The sequence below is a fragment of the Miscanthus floridulus genome, chromosome 18 (genome assembly GCF_019320115.1).
Source record: "Miscanthus floridulus cultivar M001 chromosome 18, ASM1932011v1, whole genome shotgun sequence".
Taxonomy (NCBI): domain Eukaryota; kingdom Viridiplantae; phylum Streptophyta; class Magnoliopsida; order Poales; family Poaceae; genus Miscanthus; species Miscanthus floridulus.
In genome coordinates this window covers 132,685,894-132,702,225 of record NC_089597.1, presented here as the reverse complement: position 1 = coordinate 132,702,225, position 16,332 = coordinate 132,685,894, and positions in this window count along the sequence as shown.

Below are 16,332 nucleotides of genomic sequence, written 5' to 3'. Positions count from 1 at the left end.
CCCGAATATGTAGTAGTTGCAGGGGTATTACTGTCAGCAAGAAGCCCTCGGGCGTGTATAAATAGCCTCCGAGGTTGGGGATTGTAAGACACACAGATCAATTCAATAACAAATGTACCGTTAGCGTCTCGCTTACATGACTTCGCTCCATTATTCGTCCCGTGTTGGTTAGAATGGATTCGAAAAAATCGTACTTTTCTTATTTTTTATTTTGAGTTATTTCTTTCTTTTAGGTAAAAGAAAGAATGCTATAAGTAAAAGCAAATACCTTAATTTTACTTTACAAAAACAAAAAAAATTCTTTCTTTTGTTATTCGAGTCGAAGAAGTATGAGAATTTTATAACTACCCAAAAACGACAAATCTTTTCATTGGCGTAGCTTATTTGTTTAATAGTTAATTGTTTTTGTTACAGAAAAATATATTAATTCATTAAATTAATTCCACTTTTTTTGAGGTTGATAGTTTATTTGTTGGGAAAGAGTCGATCCTTCTCATTTCAGGATTGATCATCTTGAGTTCTCTGTTGAGAATGGAAATTCAATAATAAAAATAAATAAGTCTTAAGTAAACTATTTTATTCCTCTTTTTCGAACTATGTTTCATTCATATGATAGAATATGGGTTTAAATAAATTGTATCTTTGCAGAGTGTTCCCCGATAAATACCCTAACTCACCCGCGTGACAATCCGATGTTTGGGGGCTAAGGCCTCGAAAGAGTGATGCATCATGTGTGCATTCTTAAATCTAGTGAAATGATCATATTTCTCGTACTAGTACTAATTATTAGCTTATGAAGAATAAGATGGTGATTGGTCAACTCATTCTATTACACAAACCAAACAAAAAAAACTAGAGAGTGAGATGATAAAGGCCACTTCATTCCACAGACTAAATAACCCCTAGTTAATTTCTCGGTTCTTTTCAAACAGAGTCGGAGCTATTCTCCCCGTATATTGGTCTACACTTCTCAACGGTACCTCTTAGGAGCCAGAACAAAGCAAGAAGTACCCAACAGGCTCTAACCTCCTTAAAGGTAGGATAGCTACTTCGCCAAGAATTGGTGTGGTATCAGGAGAAATGGAACTCCAGTAGGAAAAAACACATCCATAGCCTTTTCATTTCCTATCACTTTATGTGCAAGCTCATGGGAGAAACACGGTTGTATATCTAGTCTAGACATGAAACACTATGAGACCTTATTCGGTTAATAATCTTCAAACCGATCGAAGGGATTAAAAGGATTGGAGGATATTGAAGGAGGATTTTGACTTGCAGACAATTTGATCTTTTTCAATCCCCTCCAATCCAAGGGGTTTGAGGATTAATCGGACAAGCTCTAATATTAGCAAAGCCCTGTTTAGATCATCAACATAGCTAACTATATACTAGTCGTATGTGTTTTTTTTTGCGATGTGTTAGCTAGAATAAACCAGCTAATTAACTAACAACTAATTTTTTAGCTGAGCTAGGTGATGGTAAGACACTAACTAATCTATTAGCTCAGGATCCAAATGGACTCTTCACCTGTTTTTCGGAAAAAAAAACGGAATCTTTGCTAATACTTGTATCTATTAGGTGCATTGAACAGAAAAGAGGCCCTAAATAATAATGGCGTCAAAATATATGAAGCGACGCATGTACGGTATGCGGGCTGGTACCCTCCACGAGTAGCCGAAGAGGGAAAGGGCGGTTCATCGCTGCCTGTAATAGCTGAAAGCTATAGCATCACGTCAGTAATTCAATTTGCCATTAGCAACACAGCAACAGGCTAATGAGTGGTCAATCGGTCACTCTCGTAGTGTCACACTCTCACTGGCCATCAACGCTGTCAGCAAAGCTCAATTAGCCGCCTGCTTCCTTTCTTCTCTTGGATTCATTCAGGTCGTCAGACGATGGATAGATACAGGTGGTTATTACATATGTATCGCTGCCAGCCAGCTTCGAAAATGACATGACGACGTGCAGGATTGACGATTTCATGTCAATTAAGGCATTCAGTGGGCCAAGACTGAAAAGATAAAATCTGTTTAGGTGATGAGGATGTGTTGTTACTATCGTCTTAGCTGTGAACGGCAGGGATTAGCCTGGTAATCTTCCAAATTGATGGCACACTACAAGCTTTCTAATCAGTTGTTTCTTCTTTTGTTGCTCTTGTGTACAGAACTTTCTTTCTTTTAATTGAAATCCAAAAAAAATATCAGGTAGGGGCTTTCCCTACTGAATAGATCAAAAAAAAAAAAGTTGCCCTTCAGTCACCTTCAGTCAGTTGAGCTAGTAACTAATCGGTTATATATCCAAAGGGAACTTAACACGTCTGATAATCAGGTTAGGAAGTAGGAACGCAGAAGAGAATTTGTCCATGGAGCGTTTATTAGATCTAGATGCACATGAAACAATTGCAAATAGATGTGTGCCAAGTGTAGGCCGTGTATAGGCGTGAGGTGACCTGTCCTTCGTCGGTGTATCCTAGGTCCTCTAAGGATTTATGTTTGTGTTTATTATGAGTTTAACTATAAAGTACGGGACTGCTAGCACCGTGACCCACGCATCCTGACATTTTTTTTGTTTAAATATATTTTGCAATAGTTTTGTATGTTCGATTGATTGTAATTGTCCTTCCTCCATGAGCCATGCACCCTACCAGCCAACCGCATCAGCTGGCATAAATTCTATGTAAGAGCATCTCTATCGGTTTGATAAACTCACTTCCCAATCTTCTTCTTTTTTTTTTTTTTTTTTTGCAATGATACGTGGATCGTCAATACTCCCTATCAGTGTTGGCGACACTTTCTTTTCTCGACGCTCCCCATTGGCCCCGAATGTCGCCACTCTCCGCCTGAAGGTTTACCGAAATTGGGTCCCCGGACACTATTTTTATATCTGAGAATATTGAGAGAGAGAGAGCAGGCAATAGAGATTCTGTTTTGAAGGTTCTTTGTGTGAGTTATGGTGCCAGGATGACTAGCCACAGCGCGACGCCTAGGAGGATTGCTGGAATTGAATCTCCAACCGCTATTTTCTGTCAAACGAGTTGTAATGGCTAGTTTTGGTGATTAAACCAATTTATACCCCCATCTTCTGGTCCATTTGGGGTTACTAGAGTTTCTTAAGACTTAAGGCAATTGTTAAACACTTGAGAGAAGCTCCTAGCCACCAAAGTGCTCAAATGGTTCAAGGAAATTACCACAAGACCTAGGTGTGATTAGTGCTAAATAACTAGAGAAGAGTGTTGCGAACACAAGGTTAACAAGTGTGGCAGAACCTCCTAAATTATAGGACCCACATGCACCTGTCACTGTCCAACGACCTCTGACGACTATGCATATGTTCCTAGTAACTTAAGAAGACTGTCGGGTGTCCCCGTGGAACCCCGAATCATCCACGATTTCCGAGCAGGATCACGTTACAGAGTCATTGCAGTATTACAACTTTTATTCAAATATCTACACCAGAGTAAAAACAGCGGAAGTCTTACAATAACATAATTTACAAAACAGTAGTTTCAAACCTCGCAACTAGGTTCGACGTTTATTACAAAACGAAATAGTGGAGTGGCATTATAATATAATACAAAACACACAATGAAACTGCCCTGCCCAAGGGCCACACATTTACTTCTCATCGTCACCACAAGGTACAACAGTCATGCAGCACGATCCAAAACAGATCTGCTCATGAGGCTCACCTGCAACAAGGGTCAACGAACCCTGAGTACAAAAGTACTCAATAAGACTTAACCGAAATAAGAACTGATAACTCAGGAATGCAGGCTCAGGGATTCAAGGTATGGTTTTAGCAATAATCAAAGTTATTTTGCGTAAAAGCTCTTTAACAAAATTCTTTATTTCAACAATTTAAACTTCATAAAATCATATACAAAGATGACACAATCCGTAATGAGATCATGAAACTTCATATCCAACACCTTCATCAACCATTCTCAAGTTCTAGTTATTAATTCTACGATGATGAACAGTGAGTTGAGTCTCCATAACCGAGGAGCAACGACGATTCGAACCGATTATAAACCCAGCTGGGAATTTCAGACCACACGACATATGTAGGTCCCCGACCTACATATACCAACCTACCCTCGGATCCTCTAAACAAGAACGGGTCCGCGCCACCCGAGAATACAGTACTCCACCAATCCAGCCCATTGCCACGTGGGTACACGCTATTCCCGCCATCTCTCCACTCCTAGTGCGCGAGTAGCCATTCTCGTAATAGAATTGCCAAGTTAAGGCTTACCGGAGTATGTGGTTAGTACTACAAAGTCTCACCTCATGCAATTCAACAACGGACGCGCCTTAATCGACACAGGCGGAAAGAACCCGCTCACAAGACCTCCATGTCTTGTGGCTCACACACACCGAGTCCGCCCGGTCTAGATTTATTACTCCACATTCCCATATCACATGCTAACATAATTAACCGATGTTCCATTTAAAACTTGCAGGTGGCAGGTAATCACCCGACTTTCATCGTTCTACGCATAGCTAAGCAAAACTAGGCATATACGAATTTAAAACTGGTAATATGGTAAATATGGAATAACAAGGTTGGTAATGCACCAATTAGGCTCTTACTTAACTCCTAATCACTTAATGCAGTAACGGAAAGCAAAAGCGAAATTAATTTGTAAAACACAAGGTAGGGTTGTATGCATCCGGGGCTTGCCTTCGTTGACGGAAAAGTCCGGCTCCTGCGTCGTTTCACAAGTATTCGATCCGACCTCAACAGAAGGATTAACCTCCTCAACAACTTGATTAACTACCGCGTGTTCACCTTCGTTCACTACACGTAATAACAATGCCATGTTTAACATGATGCGGAATTACGAAACATGATGCTCGATGATGGATGAAAAATTAATAATTTGAATACAACTTCCCTTCGCGGTACAGTTGCAAGTCAAACAAACTAAATCTTTTTCGTAACACGTACATCAACTGCCAAGGATCATTATCAACAAATGACCCAAGGTCATCACTCAATCCAAAATTTCAAACAAAACCTAAATCATTAAAGGTTACTATTTGCTTTTATGAATTAATTATTTAATTCAAAATTATGAAATAAATCAACTTATTCTAATTGAGCTCAAAATTTTAGTAAATGTTCATTACATGATAACTAAGTGGAAAAACAAATTTCATAATTTTTGGACAAGTAAATAAGCCTAGAAAAATCATGGAAAGTCATTTATTAATTAATTGAGCAATTTTTATCATACCCCAAAAATACTGGAAATCAATATTTCAAAATTTTGTTATATAATATACATCATATAGAATTCACACAAAAATTTTCATAATTTTTGGAGCTCTAAATAATTCTACACAAAAATAACAAATTACAGCACTATTCATTTAATTCTGAAAAATAGAAAATCCACTTAGAACGCTGAGTCACTGACACCCGGGTCCCACATGTCATCTTCAACCTCCGACGTTGACCACGGCAGCGACGGCTCTGACCGGCGATTTCTCGCCGACGGTGAGATCACCGGCGACGACCAACGTACCAAAATGATCACCAAGTCTAGGCGCATCGATTTATGGCACTAACGCGACCAATTACGGACTGAACCGAGCACTACGTCGACCATGGCGGCCACGACAGCGCTGCTGCACTACGCCGGCGATGTGAGACCTGTAAAGCTTAAACGGATGACTCAGGAAGCACCAGCAGCTCACCCCGAACGCGTTGAAGCAAGGAGCGAGGTCGGAGAAGCAACGGAGAGGCGTGACGACGATCACGGTGATCACGGCGGAGCAAAACGTCGTCGGCGATGGTGTACCGGCGACTGCAGTGGTCAAAATGAACAACCAACTATGGAGTAAGCACCACAGTATCGAGATGAAACAGAATCAGCCAAAACCAGGGACGAAGATGCACCGTGGAGCTCTGGCCACGGCGAATCGCGCTCGGCGGAGGAGTTGCCGGCCGCGAGGAAGAAGATGATGAAACTCGAGTTCCCGATGAAGACAAGCCAAATTGGTGGATCAGATGGACGCGCAAGGTTTAGGCGAAGCTGGGACTAGCTTATCAGCGACGGTGGAGCATGACAACGACGGCACGGGCTCGCCGGAGTGGAGCAGCGGCGACGGAAAAAAAAACAGAGGGCAAAGAAAGAAGAACAGCGGCGGCTCCAGAGCTTTATAGGACGGCCAAGGAAGCACAAGGAAGCCACGACGAAGCCTTCAGCGCGCCAACGCGACGCCCAGACGGCCACGCGCGCGACTGGAAGCAAACCGAAGATCGCCGGCCATGTAGCTTCGGCGGTGGACACTGTTCATCCAAATTACAGAATTGCCACCCGCCAAAAATCACAAATTACTCTCAAATTTTCATAACAACTCAAAAATCTCCAAAAACAAAAGTTGTTCAAAATCAAAAGTTCTACAACTTTGCTTTTATAACCATCTTCTAATTCGGTCTAGATTTTGAAATGATCTTTTAAATTCAAATAGGGGATATTTAACGAATTACGCCTTTTTGAATTACTCAAAATTTTTCTAAACAACTTGAAAAACTCCAAAAATAAACTTTGCTTAACTTGCCAAGCTCTACACTTTTGCTTTTGGGATCAACCCCAAAATATGCTTAGATTTTGAAATGGATTTTCAGGGTAGGATTTAAATGCTGAAAATCGGGGTTTTCTCGAAAAATTCAAACTCCAAACAAACTCTGAACTTGAGCCAAACAATACAATTCAACACACACCACATGAATATAAACTTGTTTTAGTGTATGCATCTTAAAGTTTTCACCAAATGCCAAATGCTTTGCAATGCATATGATGATATGACAGTTTTAGTATTTTAAACACCCGGGGTGTTACAATCCTTCCCCCTAAAAGAAATCTCGCCCCGAGATTTAAAGCCATAGAGTAAGTAATGGAAAAGGAAATGTGTCGTGAGAACACATACCAAATCTGTCCATAAAACAGCTGAGGTCCCTATACAAAACACAACTTGTACAACCGAACTCAACTAACATTACTCTATTCTATATTGACGCTAGAAACTCTGGAAACTTTTCTAACAAGTAATTTTCTGATTCCCAAGTAGCTTCCTCTTCTGAATGTTGATTCCATTGTATTTTATAGAACTTGATTGTCCGTCTTCGAGTAACACGGTCTTTCTGATCTAACACTCGGATAGGATATTCGGAATAAGTTAAATCTGGTTCTAGTTCCACTCCTTCAACTTCAACATTCTGTTCAGGCACTCGGAGACACTTCTTCAATTGAGAAACATGGAACACATCATGCACAGCTGTGAGATGTTCAGGTAATTTCAAGCGATATGCCACTTTTCCATATCTCTCCAAAATTTGATATGGTCCAATATATCGAGGTGCCAACTTTCCTTTAACACCAAAACGGTTAACTCCCTTCATTGGTGATACTTTCAGATATACAAAATCTCTTTTGTTAAATACCAATGGTCTCCGTCTTCTATCCTCATAACTCTTTTGTCGAGATTGAGCTATCTTCAAATTACTCTGTATTTGTCTAACCTTGTCTTCTGTTTCTTTCACAAGGTCAACTCCAAAGAATCTTCTCTCCCCTGGCTCAGACCAACTCAATGATGTTCTGCATCTACGACCATAGAGTGCTTCAAATGGAGCCATTCTAATGCTTTCCTGATAACTATTGTTGTATGAGAACTCGGCCAAAGGTAAGCATTCATCCCACTTATTAGAATAGTTAAGGACACAACACCTTAACATATCTTCAAGCACTTGATTAACTCTTTCAGTCTGTCCATCAGTCTGCGGATGATAAGCTGTACTATACAGAAGTTTAGTACCCAACGAAGAATGCAATTGTTTCCAAAAGTTGGAGACAAACTGTGTACCCCTATCTGACACAATAGTCTTGGGTATTCCATGGAGACTCATGATTCTTGCTAAGTACATTTTGGCATATTGGATCATAGGATATATTGTCTTGACTAGAAGAAAATGTGCTGACTTAGTGAGTCGATCTACAATAACCCATACTGAGTCAAATCCCTTTGATGTCTTGGGTAGACCAACAATAAAATCCATACTGATGTCCTCCCACTTCCAAGATGGAATAGGTAATGGTTGTAATTCACCAGCAGACCTCAAATGTATAGCTTTCACCTTTTGACAAGTATCACACTTTGCTATGTATCTAGCAATCTCTATTTTCATTTTAGTCCACCAGAATCTTTGCTTCAAATCATGGTACATCTTGTTGCTTCCCGGATGGATAGATAACCTAGTAGCATGTGCCTCATCTAGAATTGACTGCCGCAACTCAGGAACTTTTGGTACCACCAGGCGATCCTTGAACCATAACACATCTTCATCATCTATACTAAAACATTCTGCTTTTCCATCCCTGACTCTTTCCTTGATATGGGATATACCCTTGTTTTCCTTTTGAGCAGCAATAACTTGATCTCGAATAGTAGCTTCAACAATTATGTTGGTCAAACTTCCTTGTTGAATTACTTCTACATTCAACTTCTCCATTTCTTGGCATAAATTCAAACCCATTGTTCTCACTGTCAGACAATTGCAATAACTTTTGCGACTAAGGGCATCTGCAACCACATTTGCTTTACCCGGGTGATAATGTACTTCCAAATCATAATCCTTAATCAGTTCTAACCATCTTCTTTGTCGCATGTTTAATTCTGACTGAGTGAAGATATACTTTAAGCTCTTGTGGTCTGTATACATATGGCACGTATTACCAAGCAGGTAATGTCGCCAAATCTTTAGAGCATGAACCACAGCTGCTAACTCCAAATCATGAGTAGGATAGTGTTCTTCATGTTGCTTAAGTTGCCTAGATGCATAGGCAATGACTCGGCCTTCTTGCATCAACACACATCCAATACCAATACCTGAAGCATCACAATAAACATCAAATGGCTTCTCGATGTCAGGTTGGGCTAACACTGGTGCAGTAGTCAACAGCCTTTTTAAAGTCTGGAAAGCCTCTTCACAATCTGATGACCAGACAAACTTGACTTGGTTCTTCAACAATTCAGTTATAGGTTTTGATATTTTTGAGAAATCCGGAATAAACCGACGGTAATACCCCGCCAATCCAAGAAAACTCCGAACTTGATGAACTGTGGTTGGCGGTTTCCAATCAAGCACATCCCTCACTTTGCCAGGATCAACTGCAACTCCTTCAGCTGACAAGACATGTCCAAGAAATTGCACTTCCTTAAGCCAAAAATCACACTTGCTGAACTTGGCATATAGTTGATGTTCTCTCAAGCGGGTCAGAACAATTCTGAGATGTTCCGCATGTTCTTTCTTATTCTTTGAATATACTAAAATGTCATCAATAAACACTACTACAAACTTGTCTAGCTCCGGCATGAATACTGAGTTCATTAGATACATGAAATGAGCTGGAGCATTTGTCAAACCAAAAGACATTACTAAGTATTCATATAACCCATATCTTGTGGTAAATGCCGTTTTGGGAATATCTTCAGGCTTTATCTTAATTTGGTGATACCCTGATCTCAAATCTATCTTGGAGAAAACTTTGGCTCCGGCCAACTGATCAAAAAGCAAATCTATCCGAGGTAATGGATACTTATTTTTGATGGTCACTTCATTCAACGGACGATAGTCAACACATAACCTCAGGGTCTCATCTTTCTTTTTCACAAAAATTGCCGGACATCCCCAAGGTGAAGAACTAGGTTGGATAAACCCTTTCTCAATCAATTCTTGTAACTGAGTTTTTAACTCGGCCAATTCCTTAGGTGGCATCCTATAAGCTCTCCGAGAAATCGGAGCTGTTCCAGGTTGTAACTCTATATTGAACTGTACGTCCCTATCGGGTGGTAGACCGGGTAAATCTTCAGGAAACACATCCGGAAATTCACACACTACCGGAATATCTCTAATCTCTTTGACAGCAGTCGCACAAATCTTGCCCACTGATCTTCTTAGGGTTGGAAGTTGGATGAGAAGTTGAGAATTACTATCAGGCAAACTTACTCTTAAGGTCCTATTCAAAACATCTATAACAGCCTTATGCTGATACATCCAATTCATTCCCAAGATTACATCTATATCCTGATCCTTAAGGATAATCATGGTAGTGGGAAAAATATGCCCACCCAGGTTTACGGGTACCTGGTATACCATTTCCTTAGTACACAGACGTCCCTCGGGCGACTGTATAAAGAAACTTTCCTTTGTTGCCCCAATTGAAATTTCATACTTCATGACAAATGTTCTATTGATGAATGAATGCGATGCGCCAGAATCAAAAAGTATAACTGCAGGGTGATTGGCGACAGGAAACATACCCATCATCACTGGCTCTCCTTCAGGAATTTCCCCGGCTTGAATATAGAAAACCCTTCCTGTCTTCCTCTCATCTTTGCCCTTCTGAGCATTCTGATTGTGGTTCTTGTTTGGTGCTTTACCCTGTTGTTGATTGGCAGGGGCCTTCTGATAATTTTGATTAGCCTGCCTAGGATATGGACATTCCCTAGAGAAATGACCAGTCCTTCCACAATTGTAACATGGATAGTTGTGACCCTGGGATGTTGGAGCATTGCCACCAGAAGCATTGGTTGACTGTGAGTTCGGATAGGTTATAGCAGGACGGACATTTGACTGTTGCCCAGCTTGGAACTGCGGCGGACGATAAGGAGAACGATAATGGTTTACGGGATGATAAATCACTCTCTGCCTCTTTTGGTTTCCACCAAAAGGTCCAGACGGCACATTCTTTTTCTTCTTGAGCTCCTTATGCTGTCGATACTTTGCCTCTGAAGCAATTGCAATATTTACTGCCTCATGATAAGTGATATTCGTACAGGCTGTCATCATTGTCTGTAGTTTGGTATTCAGACCTCTCATGAACCATTTCTTTTTCTTAGCATCCGTATTGACATGTTTAGATGCATACTGCGACAGATGATTAAATCTTTCCACATACTGCATTACGGTTTGATCTCCTTGCTTCAAAGCAAGGAATTCATCCAGCTTCATAGCCATCACTCCTTCCGGGATATAATGGGCTCTGAAAGCAGTGCGAAATTCTGTCCAAGTTAACGGAATGCCTGCGGGTTGCATGGCCATCAGATTTGCATACCAAGCACCAGCTGCACCTCTAAGCTGCTGGGCAGCAAACACCGGTTTCTGAAACTCTGTGCAGTGAATAAGATCAAATTTCTGCTCCATGGTCCTAAGCCAGTCATCAGCCTCCAGTGGTTCATCTGCCTTGGTGAACACCGGGGGTTTTGTATCCGTGAAATCCACATAGGTAGCCTCATGCCTGTTATGATTGCGGCCACGGTTTCCATGCATCTGATTCTGATTACTTTGAGCCATCTCATGAAGCAAACGAGAATTTTCCACAGTCACATTGACTAATGCAGCGATAGCATCAGCCAGATTGGTCGGCATCGGTGGCGGGTTAGGGATATCATCATCATCTTGTGAAGTACGAGGAATATGCGATCCCCGCGTACGACGCATCTGCTCATAACAAACCAAACTTTATTCACAAGCCTTTATTAAATTGCACAAAAGCTTACTCCAGACACATTACATAGGGTTTACTACTATAAACACCAGAACCTGTAAGTACCAAAACAAGATACATAACTTAACTATAACTAACTATTATACAACTCTACTCTTTTCCGTGATTACTTCAAACTTCAGGCTCGGTATCCATTCCGGAATTATTACCGCCTTCATCATCACTTTCATTGATCATTACTAATTCTTCAGGATCTTCTTCTTCTTCCTCTTCCGATTCGTTATCATCGGCAAGGATGACACCGGGGTCCATGGCATCAGCTTGAGGCTCATGATTCGGGTTTAGTAGATTACTAAGCCTATGCACTTCCTCATGTAGATAGGTATTATGTTCTTCTAAATCTTCTACATAAAATTCTAGCTCATGAGTTCTAGCTCTAGCTACATCTTCCCTATGCCAAGCCTCATTTCGTCCCTCCACCGTACGAACTAACATGCTTTCGCAGTTCCTGTGTGCGGTGGTGAGACGCCTCAATTGATCATGTAATTCTCCTAACTGTATAGCATCCAAAGCCCTATCTCTAGTAGCTTGTGCTAATTCTGCAGAAATCCTCTGTATCTCTGCTTGGGGATCAGGCCTAGAACTGCTACTGCTAGCACCATCGTTTCTAGAGGCAAGTTGGTGACGAGGAACTCCTTTGGGTCCAGTGGACTTACGGGGCGTCATCTTGGCACGAGCCATACTGTAGGAAACCAATTTAATCCAAGTAAGACCATTTGATCAAAGTCTAAAGAGCAGCTATGATGGATTACATTACTCAAACCAGTCTCACTACTCAACTCCAGACTAAGAGGTGAAGGAAGTAACGAGTGAATTAATAATGATGCATGAATCGTTCTTACGAACAAAAACATCAAAGTTTATAATGCACATAAACAACATTTATTTTTATATAGGGCATAGTATGATTACTACTCCACCACACAAAAACCTTTTAATCAAATAGGGAATGGTGAGAAAGAAATAAGATAAGTCAGAAGCAATTTGGACCAAATGATCAAGTTAAATTTAGTCATCCCAAATTATTTTGAAGTTTTTGTAAAATAATACAACAAAAACCTTGTAACAATCGCTCTGATACCATTCTGTGGCAGAACCTCCTAAATTATAGGACCCACATGCACCTGTCACTGTCCAACGACCTCTGACGACTATGCATATGTTCCTAGTAACTTAAGAAGACTGTCGGGTGTCCCCGTGGAACCCCGAATCATCCACGATTTCCGAGCAGGATCACGTTACAGAGTCATTGCAGTATTACAACTTTTATTCAAATATCTACACCAGAGTAAAAACAACGGAAGTCTTACAATAACATAATTTACAAAACAGTAGTTTCAAACCTCGCAACTAGGTTCGACGTTTATTACAAAACGAAATAGTGGAGTGGCATTATAATATAATACAAAACACACAATGAAACTGCCCTGCCCAAGGGCCACACATTTACTTCTCATCGTCACCACAAGGTACAACAGTCATGCAGCACGATCCAAAACAGATCTGCTCATGAGGCTCACCTGCAACAAGGGTCAACGAACCCTGAGTACAAAAGTACTCAACAAGACTTAACCGAAATAAGAACTGATAACTCAGGAATGCAGGCTCAGGGATTCAAGGTATGGTTTTAGCAATAATCAAAGTTATTTTGCGTAAAAGCTCTTTAACAAAATTCTTTATTTCAACAATTTAAACTTCATAAAATCATATACAAAGATGACACAATCCGTAATGAGATCATGAAACTTCATATCCAACACCTTCATCAACCATTCTCAAGTTCTAGTTATTAATTCTACGATGATGAACAGTGAGTTGAGTCTCCATAACCGAGGAGCAACGACGATTCGAACCGATTATAAACTCAGCTGGGAATTCCAGACCACACGACATATGTAGGTCCCCGACCTACATATACCAACCTACCCTCGGATCCTCTAAACAAGAACGGGTCCGCGCCACCCGAGAATACAGTACTCCACCAATCCAGCCCATTGCCACGTGGGTACACGCTATTCCCGCCATCTCTCCACTCCCAGTGCGCGAGTAGCCATTCTCGTAATAGAATTGCCAAGTTAAGGCTTACCGGAGTATGTGGTTAGTACTACAAAGTCTCACCTCATGCAATTCAACAACGGACGTGCCTTAATCGACACAGGCGGAAAGAACCCGCTCACAAGACCTCCATGTCTTGTGGCTCACACACACCGAGTCCGCCCGGTCTAGATTTATTACTCCACATTCCCATATCACATGCTAACATAATTAACCGATGTTCCATTTAAAACTTGCAGGTGGCAGGTAATCACCCGACTTTCATCGTTCTACGCATAGCTAAGCAAAACTAGGCATATACGAATTTAAAACTGGTAATATGGTAAATATGGAATAACAAGGTTGGTAATGCACCAATTAGGCTCTTACTTAACTCCTAATCACTTAATGCAGTAACGGAAAGCAAAAGCGAAATTAATTTGTAAAACACAAGGTAGGGTTGTATGCATCCGGGGCTTGCCTTCGTTGACGGAAAAGTCCGGCTCCTGCGTCGTTTCACAAGTATTCGATCCGACCTCAACAGAAGGATTAACCTCCTCAACAACTTGATTAACTACCGCATGTTCACCTTCGTTCACTACACGTAATAACAATGCCATGTTTAACATGATGCGGAATTACGAAACATGATGCTCGATGATGGATGAAAAATTAATAATTTGAATACAACTTCCCTTCGCGGTACAGTTGCAAGTCAAACAAACTAAATCTTTTTCGTAACACGTACATCAACTGCCAAGGATCATTATCAACAAATGACCCAAGGTCATCACTCAATCCAAAATTTCAAACAAAACCTAAATCATTAAAGGTTACTATTTGCATCCACTAGAGCATTCTTTCAATCTACTTGCTATAATCTTGAAGCTTCTGCATTCGCGCATTTCTGCATTCCTAGCTTGTTTTGAGGGGGAGTTGCAATTCTTGGGCTCTAGCTTGATAAGTGCATATGTCAACAAGGGGGAGAAGTTTCCACACTCACAATGTCACCTAAAGTTGAGCGATATGCATTTATTTGAGAGATATTGCACTTGTTCAGGGGGAGTTGCATTTGAGGTGTTTTGCTAGATGTGTTGAGCCTTTGCCTCTTCTGGAGGGTCTAGCAGTTTTGCATTTGAGTTGTTTTGCTAGATGTGTTGAGCCTTTGCCTCTTCTGGAGGGTCTAGCAGTTTTTCGGCTTTTCGAGCTTTGCTAGTGGCGTTGAGCCCGTTGCCTCATCTTGAGGGCTAGTTTTGTTTTACTTGGTTGCGTCGAGCCGTTGCCCATGTCTTTGGGGACCAAGTTTTGCTCACTTTCAAATGACCCAGTTCTTGACTTTTCTTTGGCTTTTGGTCATTTGGGTGAGTTCTTTCTTTTCTCTTCTTTCTCTTTTTCTTTTGCTCAAGCTGTTCGTGTATTGGTGTTGACAATGCACTCATCAAGGGGGAGATTACGAACATAAGGTTAACAAGTACCCTTGTGTGTTCGTTTTGTGATGAGTGATTGCCAATGTGATCCACGAAGTGGGTTGAGTGGTGACTAACCTTACCATGGCGAAAGCTATGTGTGCGACATGTCTTTTGGCTTGTGTTGTGCAGGTGTGGAGCTCGGATGCGGTGGTCGACGGCGAGGTGAAGGTCAAGGAGGACGTGCCGTGCCGACAGACCGGGAGCGGTGAAGGACGGACGTGAGGCTTGGACCGAGGGACCCAGAGGCCGGGTGACTAGCCGCGGTGGCTGACACTTGGGACATCGACAAGTGCAAGAAGACATGGAGTGACGGTGTTGACCGGGTCAAGACGGCAGACGCGTGAGTCGAGCGAGGCTCAGGAGGACTTGGCGGGCCGGCCGGTCGAGGACGGCGGTGACACGCGTCGGATGGCGGGGAACGCGTATGGAGTACGCTACCCACGGACGGTTTACGGGTTTGGGCCTCAAAACCCGGGCGGAGGTTCCGAGGAGGGACGGATGGCACGTGGCGGCATCGGGGAGTTCGCGTCGAGGCGAAGCTACCGGTGAGAAGGCGCGGTGGCCGTCGGATCAAGATTACACTAGGTTGGACAACAACGCCCTTGGGCTTAGCGGTTCAACTCATTTGTATCCAGGGCAAAACTGGGAATGTGTAATAGCCCTGTTAAATAGGATGAGGGAGCCCCCATCTCCCTCACCTCCTCCAGTTTTCATTTTCTCCTTTAGGGTTTCTTCCTCTAGTTTGCTTCCATGTATGAGAGAGGTCCACAACTCAAATTGTGACTTGGTTTTGAAGGAATCGGTGGCCGTAACCATCGTATGCCCTCCGGGATTCATGATTTAGTTGTGTTCTTGATGTGATTTTGGTGTTCTTCACGAGCTCCTTTTGTCCCCTCTTGTTTCCCCTCTCGTTTCTTCGTTTTGGGATGGTTTTGGTTCGTTCTTGTTGCCTTGGATCGATCAATGACATGAGTAGAAGCTTTCCACCGAAGGAAATCCACTAATTCCTCACGAGATCGCAGATCCGAGCAATTTAAGTTCTTGACCTATTTTTTGGGGGATTCTTTAATTCCTTCGATTCACAGAGTTAGAGTTTGTTTCGGGCCATGATCCTTTAGAGGTTGCCTTTCTACTCGCTTGTGAACCCTTGTGCAAAGTTTCAAGTCATTTGGAGTTGATTTGATCAAGTTATGGCTTGATTTGATTTTTCCCGAGAAACTGCTCGTTCATACCGGACGCGTCCGATATGATCTA